Below are 15208 nucleotides of genomic sequence, written 5' to 3'. Positions count from 1 at the left end.
AGAAGAGTGTTGTTCAGTTTCCATGTGAATGTTGGCTTTCTGTTATTTATTTTGTTATTGAAGATCAGCCTTAGTGCATGGTGATCTGATAGGATACATGGGACAATTTCAATATTTTTGCATCTGTTGAGGCCTGATTTGTGACCTATTATGTGGTCAATTTTGGAGAAGGTACCATGAGGTGCTGAGAAGAAGGTATATCCTTTTGTTTTAGGATAAAATGTTCTGTAGATATCTGTCAGATCCATTTGTTTCATCACTTCTGTTAGTTTCAGTGTGTCCCTGTTTAGTTTCTGTTTCCATGATCTGTCCATTGGTGAAAGTGGTGTGTTGAAGTCTCCCACTATTATTGTGTGAGGTGCAATGTGTGCTTTGAGCTTTACTAAAGTTTCTTTAGTGAATGTGGCTGCTCTTGTATTTGGAGCATAGATATTCAGAATTGAGAGTTCCTCTTGGAGGATTTTACCTTTGATGAGAATGAAGTGTCCCTCCTTGTCTTTTTTGATGACTTTGGGTTGGAAGTCAATCTTATCAGATATTAGGATGGCTACTCCTGCTTGTTTCTTCATACCATTTGCTTGGAAAATTGTTTTCCAGCCTTTCATTCTGAGGTAGTGTCTATCTTTTTCTCTGAGATGAGTTTCCTGTAAGCAGCAAAATGTTGGGTCTTGTTTGTGTAGCCAGTTTGTTAGTCTATGTCTTTTTATTGGCGAGTTGAGACCATTGATGTTAAGAGATATTAAGGAAAAGTAATTGTTGCTTCCTGTTATTTTAGTTGTTAAAGGTGGCATTCTGTTCTTGTGGCTGTCTTCTTTTAGGTTTGTTGAGGGATTACCTTCTTGTTTTTTCTAGGGCGTTGTTCCCGTTCTTGTATTGGTTTTTTTCTGTTATTATCCTTTGAAGGGCTGGATTCGTGGAGAGATAATGTGTGAATTTGGTTTTGTCGTGGAATACTTTGGTTTCTCCCTCTATGATAATTGAGAGTTTGGCTGGGTATAGTAGCCTGGGCTGCAGTTTGTGTTCTCTTAGTGTCTGTATAACATCTGTCCAGGCTCTTCTGGCTTTCATAGTCTCTGGTGAAAAATCTGGTGTAATTCTGATAGGCTTGCCTTTATATGTTACTTGACCTTTTTCCCTTACTGCTTTTAGTATTCTATCTTTATTTAGTGCATTTGATGTTCTGATTATTATGTGTTGGGAGGAATTTCTTTTCTGGTCCAGTCTATTTGGAGTTCTGTAGGCTTCTTGTATGTTCATATGCATCTCATTCTTTAGATTTGGGAAGTTTTCTTCAATAATTTTGTTGAAGATGTTTGCTGGACCTTTGAGTTGAAAATCTTCATTCTCATCCACTCCTATTATCCGTACGTTTGGTCTTCTTATTGTGTCCTGGATTTCCTGGATATTTTGAGTTAGGATCTTTTTGCATTTTCCATTTTCTTTGATTGTTGTGCCAATGTTCTCTATGGAATCTTCTGCACCTGAGATTCTCTCTTCCATCTCTTGTATTCTGTTGCTGATGCTCAAATCTATGGTTCCAGATTTCTTTCCTAGTTTTTCTATCTCTAGTGTTGCCTCGCTTTGAGTTTTCTTTATTGTGTCTACTTCCCTTTTTAGGTCTAGTATGGTTTTGTTCATTTCCATCACCTGTTTGTATGTTTTTTCCTCTTTTTCTGTAAGGACTTCTACCTGTTTGATTGTGTTTTCCTGTTTTTCTTTAAGGACTTGTAACTCTTTAGCAGTGTTCTCCTGTATTTCTTTAAGTGATTTATTAAAGTCCTTCTTGATGTCCTCTACCATCATCATGAGATATGCTTTTAAATCTAGGTCTAGGTTCTCAGGTGTGTTGGGGTTCCCTGGACTGGGCGAAGTGGGTGTGCTGGGTTCTGGTGATGGTGAGTGGTCTTGGTTCCTGTTAGTAAGATTCCTCCGTTTACCTTTCGCCATCTGGTAATCTCTGGAGTTAGTAGTTATAGTTGACTCTGTTTAGAGATTGTTCTTCTGGTGATTCTGTTACCGTCTATCAGCAGACCTGGGAGACAGATTCTCTCCTCTGAGTTTCAGTGCTCAGAGCACTCTCTGCTGGCAAGCTCTCTTACAGGGAAGGTGCGCAGATATCTTGTATTTGGACCTCCTCCTGGCCGAAGAAGAAGGCCCAAAACAGGACCTTTCTCAGACACTGTGTTGCTTTGGCAGTTCCCAGGTGGTACAGACTCTCACCTAAGCAGACTAAATTCCTAAGTTCCTTGGAGTCCCGGGACCAAGATGGCGACCGCTGCTGCTGTGGCTTAGGCCGCCTCCCCAGCCGGGCGGGCACCTGTCCTCCGGTCCGGACGGTGGCCTGCTGTCCCCGGCCCACAAAGGGTGCTGCCTCAGCGCCTCTGTGCCTCCGCCTGTTCCAGAAGCTGTCAGGTTCTCTGGCGCACCCTCTCACCTGTTCAGACCAATTTCCCAAGTTCGGCGGGTCCCGGACCAAGATGGCGACCGCTGCTGCTGTGGCTTAGGTCGCCTCCCCAGCCGGGCGGGCACCTGTCCTCCGGTCCGGAAGGTGGCTGGCTGTCCCCGGCCCACACAGGGTGCTGCCTCAGCCCCTCTGTGCTTCTGCCTGTTCCAGAGGCTGTCAGGTTCTCTGGCGCACCCTCTCACCTGTTCAGACTAATTTCCTAAGTTCGTCGGGTCCCGGACCAAGATGGCGACCACTGCTGCTGTGGCTTAGGCCGCCTCCCCAGCCGGGCGGGCACCTGTCCTCCGGTCCAGACGGTGGCTGGCTGTCCCCGGCCCACAAAGGGTGCTGCCTCAGTGCCTCTGTGCTTCCGCCTGTTCCAGAAGCTGTCAGGTTCTCTGGCGCACCCTCTCACCTGTTCAGACTAATTTCCTAAGTTCGGCGGGTCCCGGACCAAGATGGCGACCGCTGCTGCTGTGGCTTAGGCCGCCTCCCCAGCTGGGTGGGCACCTGTCCTCTGGTCCGGAAGGTGGCCGGCTGTCCCCGGCCCACACAGGGTGCTGCCTCAGCGCCTCTGTGCTTCTGCCTGTTCCAGAAGCTGTCAGGTTCTCTGGCGCACCTTCTCACCTGTTCAGACTAATTTCCTAAGTTCGGCGGGTCCCGGACCAAGATGGCGACCGCTGCTGCTGTGGCTTAGGTCGCCTCCCCAGCCGGGCGGGCACCTGTCCTCCGGTCCAGACGGTGGCTGGCTGTCCCCGGCCCACAAAGGGTGCTGCCTCAGTGCCTCTGTGCTTCCGCCTGTTCCAGAAGCTGTCAGGTTCTCTGGCGCACCCTCTCACCTGTTCAGACTAATTTCCTAAGTTCGGCGGGTCCCGGACCAAGATGGCGACCGCTGCTGCTGTGGCTTAGGCCGCCTCCCCAGCCGGGTGGGCACCTGTCCTCTGGTCCGGAAGGTGGCCGGCTGTCCCCGGCCCACACAGGGTGCTGCCTCAGCGCCTCTGTGCTTCTGCCTGTTCCAGAAGCTGTCAGGTTCTCTGGCGCACCCTCTCACCTGTTCAGACTAATTTCCTAAGTTCGGCGGGTCCCGGACCAAGATGGCGACCGCTGCTGCTGTGGCTTAGCCTATGTGAGTTTTAAACTCTCTTGAAGAAAGCGGAAATAATAAGGTAGGTAATTTCAAGAACATAGCTTTAAAATTCTTAGACAATAAAAAAATCAAACATTTTTAAATGAGTGAGGATTAATTACATGATTGTTATTGTCTTTTTCCTGTAAAGAGTTTTGGAATGTCTGGAGTGATTACAGCATTTTGTGAGAACTTCAGCAAAAAGTTTTGTAGGTCTCTGGGGAAATTCTTGACTCAGGCCTGAAGAGGGAGAAAGAAGGGTTAAGATTCATGAGTGGTGTGTCTGTCAGAAGGAAGCAATACCTGGGGAGTCATAAAAGACGATTTAGGAGAAGATGACGATTTCAAGCAGCTCACTGCTTCTTCAGTAGTCCTGATAGTATTAGATACAAAGATGTTTTTAAGGCTCCCCAAAGGTGGTTTCTAGCATCAGGAATGTTGGAGAATTATCTCATATTTCAAAGCAATTTAACTTCTGACTCAAATTATTGGTTTCCTATCCCAGTGTGAACCCTTTGTCATGTATGTTTAGACAACATTCCAAAACTTCATTGGTGTTCAAAGTTCCTAGAAACATTCCACTTATCCCGAGCACAATTCCTTACTACAGGTGGCATTGCAAGTCCAAGACCACCCACCCTGTCAAAAGGATTCCTTGGAGAATGTTATGGAATTAACAAATTATGGAAGGCCTCTGGCCTTCTAGTGGGATGGGTTCTATATTTTGTTATTTGGAAAATTCTTTTAAGTGACATTAAATTGACCCATGTGGGAAACTTAAATAAGTCTCTCTCTCAGTCTCTCTCTCTCTCTCTCTCTCTCTCTCTCTCTCTCTCTCTCTCTCTCTCTCTCTGTGTGTGTGTGTGTGTGTGTGTGAGTCTATATATGTGTGTAAGTGTGTTTGTGTATGTATGTGTGTATGTGTATATGTGTGTTTGTCTGTGTGTGTGTGTGTGTGTGTGTGTGTGTGTGTGTGTGCGTGCGTGCATGTTTCTTCTCTACTTCATCTTCAAATTATTCTTGGTGTAGTCACTTAAAGACAATTTATGTTTGTGGTTAGTATATAATGTAATGACTGAATTTCCTGAACTGTAAACATATTACTTGAGTTCTAACCCTTTGTAAGCAAACTTAAGAAGCCTGGAGATAGGCTGTTAAACTTTGAACAAACATCTGCCTAGGATTCAGTTTCCTTATCTGTTCAGTGACAGGATCAACCTGGTTAACCTTTCAGACTCTTCTAACCCCTAATAATTAATATTTTGTTTTTATAAATTGCTGGGTGAAAATTAAGTCTGTTGCAATGTGTTTTCAAAACCTAGGCGCTATCCTGGAGTATAATCTAAGAAGACCTTATTTTCCATGCTGTAACTTGTTAATGTCTTTGTAAGGTTCGAATTTAACCCTGGTTCCTTCAAAAAGAAATCACTGTCTGTTCCCCCACCACCACCACCACCTCAAAGCCCTCTGTTTGCCTCTAGTGTAGGCCCCTTTACTTTTCCCCAAATCATTTTTCATGTTGTCTCCTAAGTCGAAACAAAGCCTCAGAAGAGCATGGCTTCAATTCTGTGGAATGACAACCATTTGAACATAACTATTAATATTATAGTACTCTAAAATAATCCCTCAAATTCACAAGAACAGTTTGCCACAATTCAACTTTTCTGCTGTCTGAGGGAAAATATTCCAAGAATATACAAGGATGAAGATAACAAGATGAAAACCATTTCTCTTTGCAGATATCTAAAGACTGGAAATTTTACTCTGTTCTCATCTTTAAAACTCTAAAGACCTTTCATTTTCTCCAACAAGCTAGGTATTAATAGTGTTCAAATCTCTTCCATCTTGAGGTAGTAGATCACCCTTTTGAGAACAGATGATGGCATATACAATACTGCTAGCTTAATACCATATTAATTTGTCAATTAATATCATGGACTAAATAACTACACTAAAACCAGATAATGTGAGCTATGTTTTAGAGTCCAAAACATAAATGAACTAATTTAAAATATTTTCTATTTCCTGAGAGATACTTGTGCGCCTTCCTTAAGTGACTCCTGGAATTCCTTATAAATTAAACATCTTCATTCTATTTACCAAATGATGTGACTGAATGTCTAAATATGCTTTTATTTATTCACAATGTACTGAGGAACTGCAAAATTAAAAGCCAATACTCCAACTTAAATCAGCTTCGGTTTTTATTGGTACCTATGGAGTATTTATGAATAGTAATCCTCCCCTAAAGTTGTTTTATAGAGTGATATAAGCCCTTCAGTGGTCTCCCTTTGGAGGTATAAAAATGAGATAACCCATGCAAGGCTTCTCATTCACCAGCAACACCAAGTCACAGGGTGAGGTGGTATTGCTGTGGACTGATCCAGCTTGCTGAAGCTTAAGCACTTCTTAATGTGAACCCTGTTCATCGTTCCCATGGAGCCATTCAATTGCTCATTGTGTATTCATTTATTCAGGATGTCTCCCAGCATAGGAAAAGAGGCCAGGCCTTAAAGGATGATCTCACTCTTGCCTGTGAACAGGATCTGGCAGTAACATCTTCCAGGGTCTGTAAATACAAGGCCAGAAAAACAGCAACTCAAAGGTCTGTTAGCCATAGAATTCTACTAAGGGATGGGTTGTCCTTGTCAGGTAAACTTCTGGACCATTTGTCTGTTTTCTCATCCCAAGCTTCCTCTATCTCACCTCTAGGGTTTGTTTCCTGCCCCAGAAATGGAAAGTTACATAGTTTCCACCTTACTTGCATCAGGCAGAGTAAGTTTACAATGCATAAATCCAATCAAATCCCTGGAAGGATCCATGGCTCTCTGATTGAGATGTGAGCCACATCTATACTAAAAGGCACAGGATAGTAAAGGGTAAAGGGAGAGAACAGAGCCAAGCTCCACAGACAAGCTCTCTGGGTAAACGTAACCAAATGATTTATGCAAACTTCAGTGTGCTTCTCTAAAAACTGGAGCAGACTTGTACCTCACAGGATGGCTGAGATCATTGAATACAGACTATAAATAGCACTTCTGCTTAGTGCTAGCCTCTGTTCTGATCACAATTTCTAATAGAATCATCTAATAAAGCATTCAATAGATGAGTATCACAACTGAAATATGATATAATTCTGTGCTCCATACGCACCATATCAGCTTGATATTATATTACTCTTATGCCTTCTTCTCTACATGATTAGCTAGTCTCCACCTTTGTCTATCTTCAGTGAAAATAACATGTGGCATTTATTCACCATGACACTCAGGCTTGTCATCTGAATCCAACACAGGATTCTGTGGTTCCCTTCTTAGTGACTCTCCTAACTCATGTCACATAATCTATTTGTCAATAAGTGTTAATCATCAAAGTGTGAACCATTATCTCACAGGTCTTCCAATCCCTTCACTTAAGAAACCATTCTTAAATCTTCTCATTCTCATTTGACGTATGCTCTCTGGAAGTTTCCCTGGGAAGGTAAAGCAGTAGAGAACATGCATGAATACTAATTTTTAGGGCCTTACAATGATCACATTTGCAGTCAATTAGAATCAAACTACCCAGGGTAGGAGTGTGCTACTTCTTATATTGAAATGCTATTTATACTTTTCCATTTTATGATATTATTCATAAACTTTTTTCCAAGTATGATGTCCGTGTAAAATGTGATCCCAATTTAATCATCTAAATAGTTTCTCATGTATGCTGAGGAAAAGCCATTTCATTCCTGTAGACGTGACATTCGGGTATCTTTCACACCTTGACTGTGTGTGAATAGTACCAACTCTCATAGGTAGTGCTAAAATTATAGCAGCAAGGCTGTGATCGGCATCATGTGGCTCAAGAGAAAAAAAAATACCAATGAAAAGGCTGTCAAAGTTTGGACATAGTAATTTTTTATAAGCCCCGTGGATATCATTACTCTCCTTTACTACCTGTTATTTGGCAAATATATGTTAATTTGTCTCCAGTAGAAATGTTTTATAATTCCCTTTGTAAGTGATTATTGAAATTAATGAAACTGTAATTTACAGAAATAATAAAGTAGTCATTTATTCTGTTATTGTGCTAGATGTTTGTAAGCATAATCTAATTTAATTTTATAATTACATATGGGCAATATTGCATTCTTGAAATATTCTTAAAGAAATTAAACTCTTTACAGTATCATTGTTCCAGAGCCCATATCTATCAGAATCCATATTTATCAAAGCCTCTATCTTTCAGAGCCCATATGTAGTGCTTGTGCAATTAACAAGAATATGTTATAAAAGAGTGGTTTTCTCAAGGATCTCAGCTTTTTTTCCGGGATCTTGAACTAATAGTTCCTTGCAGTAAACAACAGGGAATAATAAACTTGGTGGCTTTCTAGATGCATATTTAGGCAAGGGGGTTGCAAGCCATTTGAAGATACATCCTAGTATTTGAGCAAATCTGAGAAGCTTGGTCCTAGGAAGTCTTTGACAATTGGTCCCTAATTACAATGGACTATGCTCTACTTGCCAAAAAGACGTCCTGCTACAGTGAACTTTGGATGCTTTCTGCAAAGCTTGAAATTAGGAACAATCCAGGAAAATGTAGTTTCAGTGGCTTCTCTTGTGGAAACTCAAGGTTGGGATGGTGCGATGCTCCTATACTGAGAAGGAAGACATCATTCCCAACAGTGTCTTGTAGCTCCTGTTTCATATCAGTCTCCATGGGCATCCATTCCTCCTGAGGGATCATTTGAGGAAGTGTTATGCCAGACTCCTTCTCTGAGTTGTTGAATCAACAGTCTTGTCTTTGGTGTAAAATTTATAATCTTTTCATAACCAATGAGGCTTAAATTTTAGAAATGAGATGATTAACTTCAATCTGTTGTATTTGTGTACTTCATTTTTGGTTATTGTCTTTGGGTTATCAACACAACCCCTGTATAAATTTGACACATCAATATTGCATCACATATTGAAGAGGAACTGTCATTCTAGAGAGATCATTAGCAACTAAAGGTTGTTGGGGATAGGGTATCATTTTCTTCTATATTATAACCATAATTAGTTGACTTTCCTCCACTAAATGAACCCTAATATAAACATAAATTAGTAATTCTTACTCATGAGCTATATAAACTTATGGATCTACAGAAAAAGACGTAAAAGTTGAAAGGTGAGTTATTGACAGGAAGAAGTACAGCTAGAGAGGAGGCTGATGAGGGATGGTAATTAGTGTAAATTTAAAATGACTAAAAATTCATTCTATACATGTATGAAATTGTCAAACATTTTGTTTGTTTTACTTTGCTTTTTGAGCGTGCATACACACACACACACACACACACACACACACCAGGTTTCTCTGTGTAGGCCCTGGCTGTCACAGAACTTGATTTGTACACCAGACTGGCCTCAAACTCAGAGATTCACCTGTCTCTTCCTTCCAAATGCTGAGATTAAAGGCATGTACCACTAAGCAATATTTTTCTTGGTTACAGGTAGAGATTAACAGATTGATATACCACAGCCTGTTTTGTTGCTTTGAAAGTGAATTTGGTCATTGTCTATACAAAATAAAAGCAAAATTAATGAACATAGATAAGCACACCTCCCCACACACCTAAGCACATCAGAGAGATCTTTGTTCTCTGGATCTGAAGGTGCACACTTGAAGACACGTGAATACTGACAGCACTAAGTGCTCTGAGAACATGAAAATCAACAAAGCCAGTGGACACAACACTCCAGTACTCAGCACAGAACACACACAAATGGAGGGACTTTCTTAAGAAAGACAGTAAGTTTTTAAAATTAAGGAAAATTATGAACTTTTCCATAGATACACTGGAAACACACTGAAGCAGCACTTCAACTCAGAAACAAGTTTCAAAGATCACAAGTATATTTTTCTTATTATTATCATTTTTTATTCCAAAAACTTAAAAAACTCTCTACAAAACATTAGTTCATTATTGAAACAATGAAAGACCTTTAAATAATAACATATGCCAAAGACTAGTTATTTTAAAAATAGTTTGGAATAGTCATCAAGAAATGGGATCATTTGAAGCTCTCATCTGCCAACATTGACAACCTTTCAGGGGATGAGGGTAATATTCTCTTTTGAAGAGTTGCTGCCTTACTATACATCTAGAGAAATGGCTTTGTGGATTAAGTGCTTATTGTATAGGCATAAGGACCAAAGTACAGATCCCCAGAACCCACATATATTAGTCAGGATTCTCTAGAATAACAGATGTAAATATAGAATGAATCTCTCTCTCTCTCTCCCTCTCTCCCTCCCTCCCTTCCTCTCTTCTTTGTCTCTCTACACACAGATACGCTCACATATACATTTATGTCTACAAAAATACAAAATACAAAAATTTTATAGCTATATTATAACATACAAAATGTCTAATTTCGACAGCATAAACAACAGAGCCTGCAAAATGTACACAAAAGCAGAAGATCTAGTTAGTTTTATGGAAGAATATGAAAAATAAATCTATAAAAGCATTACAGAATTCTGAAGTTTATATTGGGTTATTTATGTATTGATCCATCCAGCTATATTTACAGAAGTATATTCTGTCTTTCTTTATCACCTAGTGTTCTTTCATTTCATCTGAAAAACATTAACAATAATCTTCTTCAACTATCATTGATCTAAATTCACATCAATTTTTCACTCATTTAGAAATTTAATTTAAAATGTTTTAATTTTTAATGTATGTGTTTGTGTGTTTTTCTGTGTGAGTGAATGTCAATGTGTGTGAGCACACACAAAGGACAGAACAGTGTGTCAGATGCCTTGGAAGTGTAGTTAGTTTTAAGTTATCCAATATGGCTCAAGGAGTTTAACTTGGGGTCTTGAAAGAGTAGATATTGTCCTTGACCATGGAGCTACCTCTTACGCCATTCTATTTTGTTTTGTAGTTCTTTTCTAAGAAATACAATTCTGTGTTGAAAGGCTTTACTATTTAGATATTCATCCAAAAGTCAGGCTGAAATGTAATTGTCTCTTTTGTCGTACTGAGAGAAGGAACCTTGTATAGATGACTCACTTAAGAAATAAAGCCATCCATTGCCAAGCAGTTGTGTGGACCTGTGTCTGGAAGCCACCTACGTAAAAGCTAGTGGTCATGATGGTCTGCCTGGAATCAGTTTTCAGGAGGTAAAGACAGGATGCCAAATCTAGCCAAATCTGTCTTTAGTTGAACCTAAAGGTCCATGAAAGAAGACACTGACATCAACCTCTGACCTCCACACACATGTACAAACATCCACACGTACTTGTACACAAATGTGAACTTGGATATACACAAGCACCTACAGTCAAACCATACAGTAATAATGGTTACAGCAAATTAGTTAAATTTAAACTATCGATATAAAAATGAAAGAAAATAAAAATTAAAAACAGCCAAAATAGAAGCTAATATTTAGTCAGTGTATATTCTGACTTCCAGTATATTTCCCTGAAAGGGTAAAATATTAAAAGATGTTTTTCTTTTCTTCTTTTAAATAAATTGACATCATTTGTCTGAAAAAAGCTACACACAACTCTGTATTATCATGTTAGGATATCAAAGACACCCAAGAATTTCAAGTAGCTTCATGAAGGACTAGTTGGAGGTTATATTCATTTACTTTTTCTACCTTTACTGGCATCGTAGAATGTGGTCTGTGTTCAAATAAGTGCTGGATATATTCTGCCTTGGTCTCTGTAGGGTTTCATGTTCTTTAAGCATCTGATTACTTTTGGGGGGTAGCAACTTGATGTTCATAAGGTCAGATACATAGGGAGTAAAGCCTCAGCCTCTGCCACAGCTCCACCCAGGAAGTGCTAACTTCATAGAGACACAAAATTACTCACTTCCCAATTTTTGTTGAAATTAACTTATGGATAAAAACCAAGCCAACTTGTACCATTTTATTTCTCTCTATATTGCTCCACCATGAAGCAATATCCCTACTCCATCTATGATCCTGATTTACTTTCATGGTTTCTGCAGTTATTTTAGTACATGTACTCACATCTGAACACGCAGAGCAAGCAGCTTGAGATGAGAGAAAACATGTGGCATTTGGGTCTGGGTTACCTTACTCAGTATGGTCTTTTCTAGTTCCCTCCATTTCCCTGCAAAATCATTATTTAATTGGTCTTTACTACCGAATAGTACTTTTTAGGCTATATGTCCTCTGTTTTCAGCATTCATTCTTTGAGTGAAGAACATGTATAGGTTTTCTTTTCTTGGTGTTTTTCCCCTTCTTATCTATTGTGAATAGATGGACAACATGGCTAAGTGAGCATTTGTGGAGTAGGATGTAGAATCCTATCACGGTATGTCAGAGTTGTATCTTAGTCAGTGTTCTATCACTGTGAAGGTGCAACATAATCATGGCAACTCTTATAAAATAAAATAAAAATTATTGGGGCTTGCTTACAGTTTCAGTTCATTATGAACACAGCAGGAAGCATGGTGATGTGTAGGTAGACATGGTGCTCGAGGAGGAACTGAGAGTTAGCTGCGTGAAATGGAGGAGGAGTAACCAACAATGTGGTGGGACTTAGAATGGAATAAATATGTGATTGAGTTATAAGCTAGTTGGAGAACAAGCTAAAGCTTTTTGCCTAAGGATTTATTTCTGAAATGTTAAGTCTCAGAGTCATAATTTCTGAGAACAAAGAGGCCAGGTAGAAAAGTCACAGTTATAACTGGTGCCCAAGATGGGACTAGAATCCAGGCTTAGAGCCCCGAGAAGCCACTAGGAATGACAGTTTTGTACTCTGCTCTGTTAAGTGGACCAGCTGAAGTCCAGCTGGCCACAATGGGCAGCAAATGTTGGAACTGGAGAAACTGCAGAGCCCTTGCTTTACAGCATGGCTGGTGACCTGCTGCTGAAGTCTTGAACGGAGCCTTTGAACTCAGCTCAGCCGTCAGAAGCCAGAGCTACATAGCAACCTCTTGGACAAGTCTCTCAGGTGGAAAACTGCTGATCTCCCCACACAATCCTCCAGCTTTCATCCTCTCAGACCCTAAGAGTTGGCTCACCAGCAACCCCTATGTCCAGAGCCATCTCTACTGTTCTGCCCAGGAGAAGGGCAGGGACAGCTCTCCTGCTCTCATGACCCCAGGGACAGTTTTCTCATATTCCATAGGTGGTAAAGGGAAAAGGTTGGGGAGAAAGTCTCTTCCTCAACTATGCTGCTGCATGGCAGACAAGTTGCAGGGCCAGCTCTCCTATACTCACATCTTTCTTTTTTCTCTTTTTCTTCCATTTCTCTACCACTTACCTGCTCCTCTGAGTGGCACCTAAGATCGCTGAGTATACGGAATGACCTCAGGAATGGTGCTATGCCCTGCTCATGCATTATAGCATCTAGCAGGAGTCAGCTTGTACATGTTCTGCCTCCTCAGGTCATCAGGGTATTGGGCTGGTGGTCACCTCAGGTTAGCTCCCTGTCCAGGCACTTCTCTGGTGGTCATCTAAAGCTCAGTCCTTGCCCAGCTTACCTGAGTAGCCCCCATGTGAGGGTTGTCTATATTAGACGTACTTCTGCTTAGGTCTGTGATCCCAGACAGGGTTCTTCTGGTCTCCCAGTTGCTCCCCATCCTGGGAGTCCACCAAGATTTCTGCAGTGCAGATTGTTGATTGTCAGGCTAGCTCCCTGTCCAGGCCCCCTCACACCAGACTGGTAGTCATCTCAGACTTGCTTTTCTCAGGGAATGTTAGGCTAATAATCATTCAGAGGTTCATATGTTAGAACACTGAGCATATTTCAACCTGTTTCCTCTCTTCCACCTACGGATTCACCTGGGACACTGTAGCCAAGCCTGCAATGTCTCTAGGGGGCTTCCTTTTTAGCTGGTTGATTGTTTCTTTATTTATGTAGAAGCCACATAGTTTATTAAGTCCCACTTGTCAATTGTTGAATTTAATTCCTTTTGGTTGTTTTGTTTTGTTTGCTTTTTTGTTTGTTTGTTTGTTTTTGTTTTTTTGAGACAGGGTTTCTCTGTGTAGCCCTGGCTGTCCTGGAACTCACTTTGTAGACCAGCCTGGCGTCGAACTCAGAAATTCGCCTGCCTCTGCCTCCCAAGTGCTGCGATTAAAGCCACCACACCCGGCTGAACTTCTTAAGCAAATGTACATTTTCCTACATGTACATCCTGTAGCATGCTACTATATTTTTTTGTTTTTCTTTCTTTCTCTTTCTTTCTTTCTCTTTCTTTCCTTCTCTCTCTCTCTCTCTCTCTCTCTCTCTCTCTCTCTCTCTCTCTCTCTCTTTCTTTCTTTCTTTCTTTCTTTCTTTCTTTCTTTCTTTTTTCAGTTTTAGGTAGGTTTGATGCTTATATCTTTGGCCCATTGGGAGTTAGGCTTTGTGAGAGGTAATAAATGCAGATTAAATTTTATCCATTTGCATGTACACATCTAGTTGTTAGAGAAATATGGAAAAGGGACAATCTAATGAAGAAAACAGAAGGAGATAAATACAAAGGAAAGAAGGTAAAAATATAAGTAAGGATGTCTTCAAAGAGCCTAAATAATTATACTATCAATGATTTACATAAAATTAAAACCTTTTACATACATACACACATATACATATATGTGTATATGTCTATGTATGCTATGCATATATAGTTTAAGTGAACATTTAACATCTGGATTGACAGTACTCCCTCCAAAAACCAAAGTCCACCTAACAAAAACCCCAAAACTAAATATAAGAAGCCCTCTCAAGTTGTTATCCAGAGTTAGCCAAGGGGCTTCCAAAACATACAGTTTATAGCTATTGCTCTTGAGTCTCCCAGAAGTGGAAAGTAAGTCCCTACTCCTTAAGACACATGTACTCCTTCAGCAAATCCGACCTTCATGTGACACCACAACTGGCTACCATGTACTTCAAATGAAACACCAGAGGACACATGTTGGAACTTATCTGAGTGTCTCCTCGCTGAAGACTAACCTTTATGCTGCCAGAAGGCATCATGCAATCTTCTGAAGGAGGGAAGCAAGCAACAGTCTTATCCCAGCTATGGCACCTGGGAGCCACCTCACGAACCTACATGTCACAATTTCCTTAGTGTGCAATGGTGGCACTCATACCTTGGCAGTAACCAACAGTTAGTTTTCTGGACTTGTGATCTGCTCAACAATAGTGAAATCATACTTGAAATAGGAACCTAGTCAACTAAACAGGGATCATGAGGTCATGGCTCTTAGGGAGAACCTAAAGCCAACACTTTAACTTCTCTCTCTCTCTCTCTCTCTCTCTCTCTCTCTCTCTCTCCCTCTCCCTCTCTTCCTCTCTCTCTCTCTCTCTCTCTCTCTCTCTCTCTCTCTCTCTCTCTCTCTCTCTTACACACACACACACACAAACACACACACACATATGTGTGTGTATCTATATGTATATATAAGTGTGTGTGTATGTATATGTATATATTTGTCCTTATACACATAGATAAGTGTAGTCCTAGGTTTTCATCAAGGAACTTCTCTTTGCAATAGATGGCAACCATTACACAAAGCCACAACCAATCAAAATGCAGAGTAGTAGAGCTCAATCCCAATGAGCTCTTTCTGTGGGCATTTTCTGTGAGACTGTGTCCCATGGTAGTGGTATATGCTTCAACCATAAAGTCCCACCAT

The 15208-nt window shown here is 40.7% G+C and overlaps 1 non-coding gene across 1 annotated transcript; it reads right to left on the bottom strand.

Annotated features, from left to right (window-relative positions):
- Nucleotides 1-13280: 13280 nt before the first annotated feature.
- Nucleotides 13281-13409, bottom strand: Gm23950. The gene has a single exon (XR_003955527.1). It is a non-coding gene; the product is annotated as a small nucleolar RNA SNORA17 (small nucleolar RNA).
- Nucleotides 13410-15208: the final 1799 nt, after the last annotated feature.

This window comes from Mus musculus, chromosome 4 (genome assembly GCF_000001635.26).
Source record: "Mus musculus strain C57BL/6J chromosome 4, GRCm38.p6 C57BL/6J".
Taxonomy (NCBI): Eukaryota; Metazoa; Chordata; class Mammalia; order Rodentia; family Muridae; genus Mus; species Mus musculus.
Note: the sequence above shows the minus strand (reverse complement) of the source record. Positions and strands in the feature narration are given on the sequence as shown.